Consider the following 15,863-nt stretch of genomic DNA (forward strand, 5'->3'; position numbering starts at 1 on the left):
TATTTGCTCGTATATGCTCGTAACAATTATTGTTAGTTAATTCAGAAAAAACACCGATACCCAGGTCAGTACCGATTACTGGGTACTTCACCTTACATTAAAATCTCTCCTATTATAAATTTCACCTAATTATAATATTCTATTAATAATTCATTATCATATATGGTTCGATAAATCTAAGCACAAACAGCTGACCATTCCCTTACTCAATCTATTCTTCGAATTAACACTCGATGTAGAAAGTTGAAGATGAAGCAAATCAAGCTTGTTGGCGCAGGAGTGCAAGTAGGCGGCGTGATCCTTACAAAAGGCACTCGACAAAAGTCAATCAGTAGCGGAACAGTTACATCCGGTTGAATGGACCGCTTCGATTGGCTTCCCTTTGCACGACCCTGCTCCGCCTGTCATCGACCGACGATCCACGAGCAAAAGAATCAAGCGGCTAAAGAGGACGAGGAACGCGAAGGAGCAGCTTTTACGAGTCGCAAAATAACAGGGCGCAACTATGACCATCGACCTCCCACCAACAGTTTTCCTTCGCCCACCACCTTTCCCCTTCCTCTCTCAATTAGAATAGAGAGATTTCTTTATGGCCTACTTAATACGACATGGGCGATGTAATTGGTTGATGGACGAAATTTGTACATATTTTTTGATAATTTAAACCTTTGTGGACAGGACTATTTAATTTTGAATGGAAAAATGGAACACTTTCAGGGACATTTAGAATTTGCTGAATGATTTGATTTGCTATTTTGTTATAGTTTCTTTCATTCTTGCACTTTCAATGTTTAAATGTGATTTGCTCCAAACCACATACTTAAATAAGTGTTTTCTATTTATTAATTTGTTTTATAGAGCAAACAAGGCCCTATGTGGTACAAAAAAATTCTATTAAAAAATGGAAATTTATTCTTCAAAACATGTATTCAAATCTCAGTAATAGTAACACTCTAACAGATTCATAACACATGCACTACTCTATTTTTAAAAATTAGGAACATACAAAACAAGTCTTTCAACAAATTTCTTCTAGCGCTCAGCAAAAGTTCACGTAAATAAAATAAAATAAAAATAAAACTACGCAAACAAAATTTAAAACTTGCATAAAGTTTCACCCTACTTTACTGATAAGTTTGTATGCAACTACATTACGCCCAGATGCTCCACTTTTCACCTTATTTCCGTCTTTGAAAGCTACTTACCACTGGGGTGGATCGTTCGATCATTGTTCACGAGACAATGGCGTAGAAATGACGTAGCTAGAAGTCTCCCAGTCGTTTTATCGGGAAAATGGTTTTCCTCCATCTATGCGTGTAAACAGCGTGTCTGTGCTCCCGGTCGAATGCAATTACGGATCGGGGCCGGACCGAGAAAAACGCCCAGTGCATCGCTTGCCAATTACTGGAAGGAAAGGCAAAGGAGGCACCAATTTGCTGCTAACTTCTCTGGGCGAAGGGCGGAAGCGGCACGGAAGGGTGTGGCGGCATTTGACGATCGCGAATCGCATGAGAGCTCTCATGGATGCGAAGTGAACCGAGTGTAATCATGCTTTATTAAACTTTCGATGACTACACAGGATGCCTACTGAAGAAAGACAGAAGCTGACAGCAACGAAGGAAGGAGTGACTGATTGCAGCGAGAAGAATGATCAGAGCTGTCTAGGATGTTCTGCTCCGTTTCAATTATTAGGATGAACTCTTACGTCACAGTTTGGGAGTGGTTGAGTTTATGTCAAGTTTAATTCAATAAAATTCAACCTTGTGAAAGATGTGTTAGATGATATGCTAGTTAGTGCCTTGCACGGGGACTATTAATAATAGTGACCTATGTGGAAGACACTTTGTACACTTTCAATATTCTTGTTTTGTAATATACTTTGGGTCTAATAATAGGTTCATTTGTTTTCAAGTGTATTAATAGATTATTAAAAAGAATTTTGTTACAACAATATACTTAATTTATTCAGATAAGAAAATGTGCAGATTAAAAGTGAGTCCATGAGTAATTCCTATATGATCCTCGAGTTTTAAAAACATTTTCTTTCACATTTTGTGTAAAAATTGGCTTATAATTAGATTGTGATAGCTTTTAAAGTGAATAGTTCAAGTTTGTAATAGTTCATGTGATCTTTCTACTATCACTGTGTTATGACAAGTGCTTCATGCTCATTATCGCATATTATTTTTAGAGCTTTGTAACTTGAACGGTTTTTTTTATCATTGACGTAACGGCAGGCCTTGCATGTCTACTTTTACTATGAACACACATATCTGTTTCCGTTGCTACACGGTGATCAACCATGAGTCTTTTACCTCTAACATAACGTAGGACTATTTCAGCACGTAATGATTTTATTTTCGCGTAGAAAATCATTACTTTCAACTCGAAGAAAGTTGCTTATAGTGGTTAGGAGTTTCTGAAATACAATTTAGTGTCTTGTGCAATTCAGAAAACAAACAACACAAACCCATAAATAAAAATACAATGATTTACCTATATTGTTTTCTTAATTATTGTGAGTATACTTGTTACTTTGTAATATATTTTTTGCTCCAATACCTATATACTTCTCCATTAACCCTTTACTGCAGCACGTACCTACCCAACGCCAATCCCATTTAGGTATACATTAGATATAAGTACATAAAGCAATTCATTATGAGTAATATTAATACAAATTCCTACTGCTGTACTACAGGTTTGACAACAAATTTATTTCAAAACTGAGACAAGGGTGCCCAACGTGGTACCAGAAATTTTACTACACATTTTTCGTTATTAATAAAGGAAAATGGTTTTATGGTATTGAATTATTACTTTATTCTCAAGACTCATTGAACCTCTCAAAACTTTTAAAACTGTCAAGACTTTCAAGATACAAAAGCTTTCAAGACTTTTAAGACTCAAGATCTATCAAAACTCAATATTCAAGGTTTATCAAGACTTTCAAGACTCAAGATCTATCAAAAGTCAATATTCAAGGATTATTAAGACTTTCAAGACTCAAGATCTATCAAAAGTCAATATTCAAAGCTTATCAAGATTTTCAGGAGTTCTAAGCTTCGAAATAAGCTGAAGAGATTCGAATTCTTCGTTATCCATACAGTGTGTAATAAGTGGGCAATACTTCAAAGACTGTCTCAGCACCTAAAAATAATGAAGACAGTTCATATAAATATATGTTCCATTTGACTTTGTTTACGAGATATAGCGAGTTTCGTGTTCTGTCATTCAGTATATGATTACTTTTACAGGAGATGCTCAAAATGACTACCTTGCATTCCAGCGCATGTTTGGAAACGCTTCGTCATCGATGTGACTACTCTTCCAATACACTTGTCTAAATCCTTGTTCAATTTTGCATCAGAGTATTTTAACAGTTTAAACAGACCTTGTATACACTAAAGATTAGTATCAAGTATCTCCGTATGTCTCGTAAACGAAACCAAATAAGACACATATTCATCTGAACTTTTTTCATTAATTTTAGATTCTGAATGAGTCCCTGAAGCATTGCACACTTGTCACGAGACACCTTGAACATATAAATTCAAATCGATTCGAAGTTTCTCAATTGTCATCACTAAACAAAGCTAGATATTTCCATTCATGAAACACAGACTATTAATCACGTCCTTTAGCGATAAAACTGAAATATTTACCCAAACCAGAGTCAATTAACTTGGCTTCTAAAACTCTGAAACAATACCTACTCGCAAATTGACGAGACCACTCGCATAGCAAACCCTCCAGGTAGATATCTGATTGTTAATCGGCCCCATTGAGCATCCGCGGAGGCATCAAATACATAAACATCGACAGAGGAGCACGCTGAGCGGACAAGACGGAGACAGAGGCACCTTTTGAAGAATTCGCTGGCATACAGATCGCTCGTTTCGAGGACGCGAGGAGCGAGAATGAAGCAACGTGGGTGTGAGAGACGAGTGAATGGAGTCGGGCAAGTAATCGAAAATGCGATGCGAGTGCCAACGCCGGCGGTCTTTGTCGGCGAGCCTGCACGGGCAAATGCAAAAGGCATGAATGTAGCTGAAACGGCACGAGCCGGCACGAAAGGCGTACGGTAGAGAGCGACGTCTGCTGACGCAGTCCGGGGCTTCCTCTTTGGCCAGACTTCCTGTCGGAAACGATCGTCGCGATTCGCGCGAGCTGAACGTTCATGCCAATATTATGATTATACTCTCGATCGATAGCAAAGATTCGGTACAGGGGAACACATGGAATTTTTCACACTCTAATCACCTGTCTCATTATTTTACTACTTACTTGATTGGTTGGAAACGAAGAGTTAGTTTTAAGAAGCATTGTACACTATGGTGCATAAGTATTTGGAGACTTTCACATTTATGATTAAACTCTCGATCGATAGCAAAGATTCGGTACAGGGAAACACATCGAATTTTTCACACTCTAATCACCTGTCTCATTATTTTACTACTTATTTGATTTATTCAAAACGAAGAGTTAGTTTTAAGAAGCATTGTACACTATGGTGCATAAGTATTTGGAGACTTTCACATTTATTGGAAACGCATGAAATACCTACACTTTTTTATTTATACTAATTGATATTTTAATGTTAGTTATTCTCGTCGGTATTTGTGAACATTATGTAATTATCTGAGATGAGATTTGTAGTTAAACCTATACTACACAATTTTAATTGGTGTATTTTACACATTTCAATAACATGAAAGTGTTCAAAGCCTTACATATGGTAGTGTATGCTTTGTATAGGGTTATCAAATAAATTGGTGGAATTTTATATTAAGTAGGTCAACATATTGAATTTTAAAAAATTGTAGAGATATGTTGTCGCCTGATTAAGAGAAAATATTTGAACGCCAGAATGTATAAGTGATTTTTGATTAATAGTAAATGTTCAGTTAGGTAAACTTTTTATCAGAGAACCGAATTGATCAACACAAAGTCGATCAAAATTGTGGTTTCAATTTAATTGAAATTGAATTTACACGGACAACTTTGATCAACTTTCGGTTGATCAATTTAGTTGCCCAATCAAAAGTTGTCTAATGTAAACATAGTTCAAGTTACTACTGACGAATTTCGTAAATTTTTAATTGTTCCAGTAACTAGGAATGACAGTAGGTGTATCTGAAGCCATAGTAAGCAAATATGTAGTAGTTAACATGAAATTTTATATTATATCCTTTGTGGGTATGGATTCATTCGTACTCAAGTTTCTTATAAGATACTGGGAAAGAGTAAAATAGAACATATGACGCAATAACAAGCATGTGCAACTATATTATTATCTATAATACTTTTCTTATTGTACAATTAGTGCAGTCCAGGTGATATCCATTTACTTTCCAATTAAAGAGTAAAAGTAATATATATAGCAAACACCCTTACTCTACGCACCTCAAGATGAAATTTCCTACACTCTAGCGTTTTTGGAAATAGTATATATTTATTATCTTTCCAGTAGATCGGTCTTATATACATAGTGACATCAATATTTTTTTTTTTCTAATGTGCAAAAAGGATTTGTCCACATTTTCTTTATTTTTTGGCAATTGCATATGAAGCTCGGATCACCGTAGGTGGTCGAAGAGATGTAAGTGTGGGTCGCGTTTCACGATGCCGAAAATCATGACATCTTCGACACCGCATCGACATCCGGAGGAAGGCGCCTCGGTTGCGCATATTAATTACGCTCTTTATCGATGCTAATTAATTCTTCTAATTAACTGGTCGTCGCAGAAACGCGCCGTTAGCGCCTTTCATTTGCATACGAGTGGTACATACGCCTATTTTTCAAGTCATGTTACTCTCTAATATTAGAATGGATCAACGATTGTTACTTTGTGTCGATCCTATTATATCGAGGCTTTTCATGCTACAGAAACATCGTACCATCAGTGAAACCTTTTCCAAAAAAGGAAATGCATTTTTGATTTGAGATCTGAACGTAAAAAAGGAAAAAGAAACTTTGTAAAATTGAGCAAGACTGATATTTTTTCACATGATAATTAAACGAATCAATTTGTGTTCTTAATTTATTTTAAAAAATCTACTGGAAACCATAGTCTCATCAAGGATAGATTTTAGAGCAGAAGCGTTTACTTGGAAACTCTTGTACAAGAGATTTCATTGCTTCTTTAATTATTAATCTTCGTTTATTTAAAATTCGATAGCGTCGACTACGGTGGTTCTTTTAGTGCTCTATTGCTTACATAGTCGTGCATACTTATCGGTATCGATATGCTTATATTTTATGATATTATTTATCGCATGAAATAATTGAGGAAATCCACCTCCCTTGTTTTAGAGAAAGACCCACATTGGTCTTGTAAGAAATTGTGAATGACAATGTATGCAAATAAATTCTTCTACCCTAAATAATTTCAAAGTAGAGCAAAGAGACTAAACGAGGAAATGCTGAACGTAGGACTATTAACAACAGCTGTCAGAAATTGTAAAAAGTGATTCTACATATCAAAATAAAACAAAAAATCAGAATGATAAAATTACGTTTAATGTTTCAGAGTTATCAATTGTTTTAAAAACACTTTAAATTCGTCTAAAACATATCTGACATGAGACTTATTCTACTGTGGCACTTCACTGTGTCTGACATGGCTAGTGCAAGTCGGCAGTAGAATAAGTCCCAAGTCAGACACATTTAATACGAATTTTAAACATTTCCTCAACAATTAACTCTGAAACAAAGCCTCAAACGTATTCTCATCATTCTTGATTTTCCTTTTATTTTAGCGTTTAAAATCACCCTTTGCAATTCCTGAAACCTGTTTATCAAACACCCTGTACAGTATCGTTTCAATATAAGTTCACCACTTGTAATCATTTGTCTGCACCAAGAATGTAAGATAAGCTTCCGCTTTAGCCGCTTAAATTTACTTTCCTAAAGTCAAGGACAAGAAAAATTGGAAGAATTCCAAGGGAACTTAAGTGTTCATCGAGCTCGTATCAAGACTACACCGTATAGCAGCAGCGTTTACAGTCGATAAAGTCCTCAGTTGCGGCTATTGAACGAACGCATCGTTACGTCACCGAGAAATCCGGAAAGAACGGATCTCCCATGTCCTTCCGACAGATATCCCCGACACCGATAGTGTCCCCTCGCGCAAAAACCGACGGATGTGTTAAAGCTGTTGGTTTCGTCGAAGGGCAAGATTTTTGCGTCAGCGTGCTGTTATAACGACAAATTACGTATCTTGTACTACAAGGTACCTCCACCTAACCGATGGAGGTAACGATTTCTGAGGCAGAGGAGGGCAGAACCATCCCTTCCAGCGTTCCCTGGATTCCTGCTCCCTGGCTCTTGGTGGGGAGAGATTGCGGTCGAGTGGGAAACCGTCGAAGCATCGGAGGGGAAGGGGATTAACTCGCGAGAAAGACTGTTGCAGGAGCGCACGGGCGAAGCGGTGACGGAAACCTCCTGCAAAAGGATTTACGGCGTTACTTTCATTTTCCTTCTAAAAATTTTGCCTCTCCGTGTTCGCGAGGGGTCCGTCTGTTTCTCGCCGCGGAGCATACCGACGAGTACTTGCTCCCATTTCTGTCCAGGTTTAATTAGGCAGGGGAGCGGTCAGCATCCTGGGACGCCATTATTCTGAATGAAATTTTTGCAACAGTGTACACTGCGATTGTACTGCAAGGCCTTCGGCAATCCTGTTGGATTTTTCTGTTGTCGAAGAAAATATTTATTTTACTGCTGGCTTGTATATTTCAGGTTTCAAGTACCGAACGGTTGTAAACCATTGAGTCATTAAATAGTCACTGTAATAATGATTATACGTGAGTCAGTCTAGTGAAATGCTGATATGCTTTTGTGATTCAGATGTTCGATTATGGATATTATTTTAGCATTTATGTTTGAGAAGTCAATCGATTGATATCAGTTAAGTGATCATTTGGTTATAAACGAAAAAATGACAGTACTGTCTTTAAATAATTTATGCAAATTATAAAGTAACTAAAATGTAACATTATTTCTCGAGATATTGAAAAATAATCTTATTAAAACTTGCACAAAGTTAAGTGTAATTCCTGTTAATTTCCTTCTAAAGCATGACAAATAATGTTTACTAGCAGCACATAGATATAAAAATTAACATCTATTTTATCTTATATTTTATCTTATATTTTATCTTTTTATATCAAAGATATAAAAATTAACATCTATTTTATATTTCTCTCCAAAATAAATGATTTCCAGAGTTTCATACAAAAATTGAAATTCTGAAACTTTTAACGTATTAAAAAAACGAAAATCACGAATCTAGGATTAATAAAAAGATTTGTAAGTTAAAAGTAGATCATATGCAATGAATATAATTATTATAACAAATGCATATGCTATCTACATATTCTTTCCAAATAAGTTCATATACTCCACTTAATGTATGTATAATTCAAAAGATTTTGGGGAATACAAGAATTTACTATTTACTAATATCTATATAAATGCATTTTTCAAATAACTGCATAAATTGGAACTTCTCCATACTTCATGATTGGAAAATAAGGATTTCTAGTCTTATAATGGTGCGGTACCAAAATGGCGGTTACGTAAGAACGAGTTTTATTGCTAGAATCATTCGATGTGGTCGTAGAAACGTCTGATTGCGTTCTAATTAATAGCTGCGTAGAAGTTCAATTTTCTAAACAGATGACACGAGAGAAACCAACGTTTAGACATCTTGGAGCTCAAGCAACAGCGAGCTACAGCCTACTGACTGCTGGCAGGGTCGATGCCCGGCGAAGGCCGCTAACGACGCCTAATCTTTTCCAGAAAGTTGTCACGACTCACCGCCCTTCTGGTATCGAGCCACGTTCAGGATTAACTTAAGCTTCTCAGTATATTATACTTATGGCAGAATTCAGAAAAGTTGTTGACGCGATTTTCGAATGTATTAGATTAAACTTTTTGCACTCATCTGTCCTTTACAATAAAAGAAATTTCAAGTATTATATCTGTAGGAAGAATAATTCTTCCTACTGATTAAATTCGATTATGCAATGAAAGTATTAAATGAAAGGTGATTCATGTTGTAAATAAGTCATACATTTTATATTATTTGTTAGGGCTCTAATTCTAATGTTTCCTTAGACTAAAAAATATAATAAGCAGAGAAGATTCAATTTTGCATTACGTTAAGTAATATTCCTAGCTGGAGAAAGTGCATTTCCATGGAAAGTAACAGGTCTACGTCAACATTAATTGGTATTGCATGTGTCAAACGTAACGTGATCATGCAGTTTGCATAATTATTACGGAACTGGATAGTCTGTCGATCAAGTGATTAATAAAAATGACAGCGCTCTAATCAAACTTGCATGATTTTCTATTTAGGTATATTTCTGATATTTCATTCGTGATGATGAATTTTGCAACTTAAATACCTTTGAAAATTCTGCACTGTTTGTGTGTTAAAAAAAAAAAACATATATGGAAGAGTTACAGTTCTTGGTTTCACATGAAAACACCTTCATTCGTTAAATACTTTACTGTATTTGTCCATAGTTTGATGGTTCTACTTTGACGTGTTTGCTCATTATGACAACTTTCTATCTGTCAGAATAGTTATCGTATACAAAGAGAAAAGCCGACAAATGTAACAGGAGAAAATGAAAGTAATTTGTGTGTAATTTGCTTTTACATTTCCTCTAATACTTATTTAGAAGCTTGTTTCATGGTAAACATAAATAAATTATGTATTATGTTTGAGTTCTTACTATACTTTCTCCAACCTACAAGTCTGGAAATTTTTGAAAGATTTTGTAGGTTTCTGTTTAAAAAGGTTTTATTTCATGCAATATAACTGTATTTCCCTGAATAAAAAGGGCCTATAACATTAATTATTTGGACAATAATGTATAAGATTTTTATGGACTTTAATATCAGGCAAATATGAAAAAGAATTCTGTATTTATAAAAAATTACACAGATATCTACCACAGTATTTTAAAATAAAAGTATCTATATCTATATTTTTATATTTAAACATAGAATCGATCCTACACTGCATGTTATAGGATTCTAATTCTCGAGAAAATAATTTTCTATAAAACAAACTAATATAGGTAAATTTTACACAAATTTTTAGACTTGAACAAGAACAGAGTAAATTTTGATCCTAAATTAGTATTAAAAAATAATATTAAAAATATTGTCTTGTTACATTCTTCTTACTTGTTTGCTAAAACGTATAAATACCTTACTTTCTTTTTAATTATATTTGAACACAATCTTCTTTTAACAAAAGAACGAATTATATTAATTGGCGAATGATATACAAACGCTATATTTATGATCAAGGTAACTATTATCCACTTTCAAAGTACTAATGAATCTTCAACTCTTTCAGTCCCTGACATTTTCCTCGACCTACTTAAATAAAATTTTTATTTTAAGAAATCAATATATCTATCCTTAATTGAAATCGTTCACAGCAGTGATATAATAATGACGACTATCTGTTAAATGTTTCCAATGACCTGACCATATCAGAGTATTACAGAATTTATTTAATTAATATGTTAATAATAATTAGTCCATATTCTACCTGGTTCTTTATTAATACAAATATATGTGCTAGTAATTATAAAAATGGTTTAAATAAAAAATCTAATACAAATTCATCACTATATAATATAAATCAATGCAACGTGAAAGGAAGATAAATTCTTTTTTTAGATCTTTGACTTAGACTACTTTCATAATTGCCAACATGTATATTATTAAAAATAAGAATGTTTTACAATTCATTTATGTGTTTTTCGTTCCACATTATTTTAAATGACATTTATATACATTATAAGTAAATTGTAAATTTTATTTAATGTAAATGTTACCTACTCACCTACTAAGTATTACTTTGAGATGCACTCAAAATATGATAACAAAAGTAACTTAAAAAGTATTGCCAAAGTAACTTAAAAAGAGTTCCTCCCTTCTCAAGATAGAAGCATTTTTTGTGTTATTTTACAATTATTAATATTAATCGAGTTTGAACATAAGAATTACATAAGAATTTCGGTTGTCTCGAGAGACACAGGTTGAGGCAGCTAGGACAATTTCAAATCTGCTGCACCAGCAACTTGGTCGAGGTTCTCTCTTGGAGACTGGTGGGGCGTGGCTTCAGAAGATGTAAGTCCTGCTATTGGCCAGTACCTGTTTAACCATCCACTGACACAGGTGCTCTCGCTGCAACAGCAGTGCAGTGAGTTTATCGATCGCCTCACGGTCGGATTGAAAGGTTTAATGACGCCGCTCGTGAAACCAATGAGAAGTTCTATACAAGAACTATTCTGCCACTTGCACTGTTATATTTCAGTTATTGGTTTAATTAGCTTTTACTCGAAATGATATAGTTTTCTTTTGATAAAAAAGGAAAGCTTTTTATGACTTACTATAAATGTAGAGACAAGGATTAATGTATGTCCTTTCATTTTTAAATGTTTCTCAATTCTTTTAGTACTGCGGGGATGTATCGATCCGATAAAGGGATAAAATTTTTAAACATTATGGATACGTATATATTTCTACTATACAACGTAGGGCACCTAAAACAGGATACTTAAATAACTTGATTGCTTTTTACAATAGAAAGGAAAAAGCGTGTCAGACCAAACTTGCTTGGTTCTGAGGGGCACGCAATCTATGAGGAACTATGAAGGTGTACCCCATCATTTTAAATAGAATGATATGGTTCCCTATTTATACTCTGATATAGCGTTTCAAGACGAATACATAACTTATAGTTAAATGTTATTCATCCACATCCAAGCCATCTACCTATAAAAAAAACTATTGACACCAGATTATGTGCCCTTCAACCCCAAATAAGTTTGATCTGACACTTTTCTTTCTATTGTGAAAAGCAAGCAATATATTCAGGTGATCTGTTTTAGGTGCCTCAACAACAATAACAAATTTTTACTGTTTATATAGAACATTTAACATGGCTGAACGTGGTATTGAAAGGGTTAAATGATTCCTCGTACCTTTTTTTATTTTCCCTTCATTAGCTGTTCTGCAAGCAACTAACTTTTTCTTTCGACAATTGAAAAGTACACTAATAGGAAGTAATCCTCCAAAGAAAATATTAAACAATGAGAGTACATAAATTTGTTTCAATATTAGCTCCATTAATGCACGTTTATGTGACCATTATGGTAGAGCACAAATGAGGCATGTATCAACCTACTTTCAACACGCATTTGACTTTTAAAAGGGATTCGTTCCACGTAACCAGTACAAGAATGAAATCTCGGAAGGCACGGCCTGGTTCCGCGTAAGCAGCCGACAATTCCAGCAAATCATGAAAATTCATAAGGATCGCTTCCAGGGAGCAAGTTACGAAGCAACCTGATAGCTTTTCCACGAACCAGCTTGGTTGTAAGAACCAAAACAAACTGAGCTACTTTTGAGCAGTACAGACTTTAGAAGAAATACTAGACTATCATAAATTGACCAATATCAGGTACCTACCTATTCACAATTTAAGCGTTATAAATAATTAACACATGCTAGATTTAGTAAACATAGTTTGTGACGAATAATATATTACCAGAGTTACTTTGTGATAGAATGTAAATATTGAAAAATTTATGGATGGATTTACCGTAATACTGATTTTCAAGTGTGAAATTAAATATTTACATATTAATAAATCATAGGTATTTAATCTATTTATACCATATTTTTATTTTTCAATGAATTCTTGATAAAAAATAGTACGCTTACTGTCAAGAAGATGAAATAAGAATTGTTTCCTAAGAAATAAAGGTAGATTACTTAAAGGGGGGTTCCGCCTTGTGGGACCCAAAAAGTAGTGATATTTGCGAATTTTTTATAACAAAACTGTTAGATAGATTTATTTGAAATTTGGCAGATAGTTTTATCGTACATTGAGGTATTATTATAAATTTTTATGAGGCTATACAAAAAAAATGTGCGTGTGTAGAACGTCGATTGGAGAATGTTGAGAAAAAAATGGCCTGTGCTGGCGTTGATGGAAAGTGTCCTATAGTTTATTTGAAATACAAAAAGGAAAAGGGATTCTTAATCGGCATGAACATGGCTATCTATTGAACTAGAACAATTCAGAAAAATAAAGAACTGTTAATATGGCAGCCTTTTGAAAAATAAAGTTCGAATTTCGTCCAAAAATGCACGAAATTATTTAAATAAAACAAGAAGGGTAACAGATACAGCCATAATTCTAGTTCTATAGATAGTCATGTTCATGCCGATTAAGAATCCCTTTTCCTTTTTGTGTTTCAGATAAACTATACGACACTTTCCATCAACGCGAGCGGAAGCCGTTTTTTTCTCAACGTTCTCCAATCGACGTTCTACACACGTGCAATTTTTTTTGTACAGCCTCATAAAAATTTATGATAATACTTAAAAGTATAATAAAACTATCTGCCAAATTTCAAATAAATCCATCCAACAGTTTTTTTATAAATAATTCGCAAATATCACTAACTTTTTGGGTCCCACAAGGCGGAACCTCTTCTTAAGAATGAGCTGTTACGTGAATTTTCTGTAAAGGTATTCCCCATAGTAAATTTAAATAGTAATTCCCCTTATCACACCAAATGGAATGTTTTAGGTAGTAATTTTATTTCTGACGCCTACATCCTGTAGGTATATTTCCATTGTGATTTTTATCGTGATCCTCGTAGAATAAATTTCAGATAGAATGGCGGAAGATGCAGTTGCTAACTTACTCACTCACATTACAATGTTAAAAGTTGAAAAATTTTAAACACAAAAAGTAGAATAATTTCGTGTTCAAATGCATTATATAATTGATTTCATTGTTGTACAAGATTTTATCAATGAGACCATTTTATGAGACTATTACGACTACAAAATAATTATAGACAGTTATAACGAATACAATTATTTTTAAGTGGACTATATTAACTTCTAAATCATGCCTGGTCAATGCCTTTAACTATTTAAGAGTTCTTGAGGTACAGCTTTGTAACTATTGATAGACGTCGATCACGCAATCGTTTACTTTTAGATATAAGCGTAGAAGTCGAAAAGTGAATTTCAGTCTCCTTAAATTTAGAGTTGCTACGTATGGTCCACTCTTTTCTGTTTATCTAATCAGATTGTTTAGAAAGTGCGCGATAAACTATCGTAATAATCTAGTCTGACCTTATTTTCAACAGATATCAAGACTTACATAAGTTTTGACACCTCGTGAAAGCAGAAGGTTAATTCTTTGTGCGCAGATTCTTCTATTGTTATTTTAGCGTCAAACTGAGCTATCAATATTTAATCGAATAGAAAATGAAAGTAGGTTTGTGTAGTTATGTGTTGCTCGGTGGGATTTCCTTAACGAATGTTTGTAGCGTTGATAGTAAACTTATACACTTAGTAGTTATGTCAGTCCTGACTTTACTTCAACTTTCAATTAACATAAAGATAAACAGCAGTAACTACGTTGTAACAATGCCAACAAGTGTGACGAACATATGTACTGTCTTACATTGTGTGTCTATTACATTTGTATAAATTATATTTTATAGTAAATGCACTTCTGTATATTTTTTTAAAATTAAAAAATTATTTCGACTTCCAGTATTTTTAAAATAAGAATATTTCTGAAGTAATTTATTTATTTATTCTTTTTATTTATTAGTTTAGATAATACCTATGATTATAAATATGGTAAAAGAAGTGCGTCTCAATTCATCTTATTCAAAGTCAGAATAGCTGTCTTGCAATCATAAAGATACCAACATTCTTAAACAGAAAATGTTGTAAATGCGATAAAAAAGATTATATGAATTTGCCATCTCGCGTATATTAAATTATTATCTCCGTAGTCATGCTATCTGACCTAATCGTATGATTCATATTTAAACGTAGGAAGATTGAAACATTATGACATTAATTATGGTATTGAATACATTATTCTTGTGATTTCAATTAACAGAATTATCACATGATAATTTATATCTATTTTTATTTATATGCAGAATTAATGTGTGCCATCTGTTTTTATGTAGCGTGAAATAACACTAAAAGAACACGTATTTTCCAATCCTGCAAATGTATCTAATAAATATTTTTCGTTTCTGACGCGAATAAAAAACATATTTTATCCTTCAAAATTCCAACAAATTTTCCAATTAACCTATACAAACTAAATATTAAGATATTAGCTGCCAGTGACGTAATTCTATGTTATTCTAAAATCTGAAACTGATTGCCGCTGATGTACTTCGACGTCATTCTAAAATTTATAGCTGGTTACCGCTGACGTAGCTCTACGTTATTTTAAAATATATAGTTATAAACAGATTTTTGGAAATTGTACGTTCTACTCAACTAAAACTCTGACGTTAAAACTGCCAGTTGCGAAAGAGTTACTACTACTACAAAATATTTAATCCCTCAACGATTGATTCAATAAAAACAAAATTATCTATATAAAAACTACATACATAATTAATTTCTTTCCAATCTCCATACCTACAGCGGTCCAAAGAATACTTTATTTACTCATCCTTTACAATAAAACGTATACCATCTTAAAATTATACTACACTAAAATAAATACATTCTTAATACGTACTTTAATGGTACTAGAGAGGATTCAAACATAAATTCCCTATTTCTAATTCTCAATACCCCATACTTTTCACTCCCTCTCATAAAACAAACCCACCCTCTCCCAAATACATCCACACAATTGTCCCTCGCACCTCAGCACTGCTCGACACAAAAAATTGCTCAATCAACCAAGCAAAAACGGAAACAGGGACCATGAGAAGGGCCAAAAAGGGAGCGGCCATGGATCGCCTGTCTCTCGAATGAAAAC

This window comes from Calliopsis andreniformis, chromosome 12 (assembly GCF_051401765.1).
Source record: "Calliopsis andreniformis isolate RMS-2024a chromosome 12, iyCalAndr_principal, whole genome shotgun sequence".
In the NCBI taxonomy this organism is placed as follows: domain Eukaryota; kingdom Metazoa; phylum Arthropoda; class Insecta; order Hymenoptera; family Andrenidae; genus Calliopsis; species Calliopsis andreniformis.